This window comes from Notothenia coriiceps, unplaced genomic scaffold, assembly GCF_000735185.1.
Source record: "Notothenia coriiceps isolate Sejong01 unplaced genomic scaffold, NC01 NC01_scaffold00032809, whole genome shotgun sequence".
Taxonomy (NCBI): Eukaryota; Metazoa; Chordata; class Actinopteri; order Perciformes; family Nototheniidae; genus Notothenia; species Notothenia coriiceps.
In genome coordinates, this window is record NW_011365510.1 from 9410 (window position 1) to 10325 (window position 916).

Below are 916 nucleotides of genomic sequence, written 5' to 3' on the forward strand. Positions count from 1 at the left end.
TTATTATGGGAGAATTTCTATTCTTACGGTACTACTGCCTTATTAGGGCCATATTGAGCATATTCAGACTCATGTACAACAACGTCCTTACTTACAATAAATAAGCACTAATTAGAGGGTTATTGAGGAAAAGCTCTCAACTAGAGGCGTGTGGCGCAGTGGGTAGTGCGTTGGTGTTCGGATCAGGGGGTCACAGGTTCAAACCCCACTGCAGGCAGCATGTCGTTGTGTCTCTGGGCAAGACACACCAAATTGCTCCTAATGGCTTATTACTTGTAGAATAAGGCTTTAATAAGTGTTTTATAATGACTAATAAAGAGCCAATATACTGCTAATAAGTATGTTAATTAACAACTAGTTGGTGGTGAATACGTGGACTTTAATATTAAGTTTTACCAAACTTATTTTCAGGATCTTTTTTACATGTCTGTTGTTTTGTTTTGACGTCATTGCCTTAAAACAACGACCACATTAAGATATGTAATCACGCACTAGCCAAGAAAAATAGTAGTAATATTCTTGTCTTCTATTGTAACGGGGAAACACACCAGAATGAAATACAGGTGAAACTCTGAACAATCCACGAATCAGAAGAGAAAGAGGTGCAATAGTAATCTAATCAAACATTATAGACAAAAAGCACAATTTGCACTTGTGTTGTTTTATTTTTTAGGTTAGCTTTTTCCATCTTTTTGTACAAAAAATTATTTTTCCAAGCTTTTTATACAATTCAATCCAATCCACATTTCCTACTGATTGGTCTTCTCTTTCTCCCAAATAATGAATATTGTTGTGGGATTTTACCGTTTACAGCAACAGTTCTTCATTTCATTTCATTTCAAACCTTTATTTAGACAGATTGGTCCCTTGAGATCATCGATCTCATTTACAAGGGAGACCTGCATCATTTAGTTCC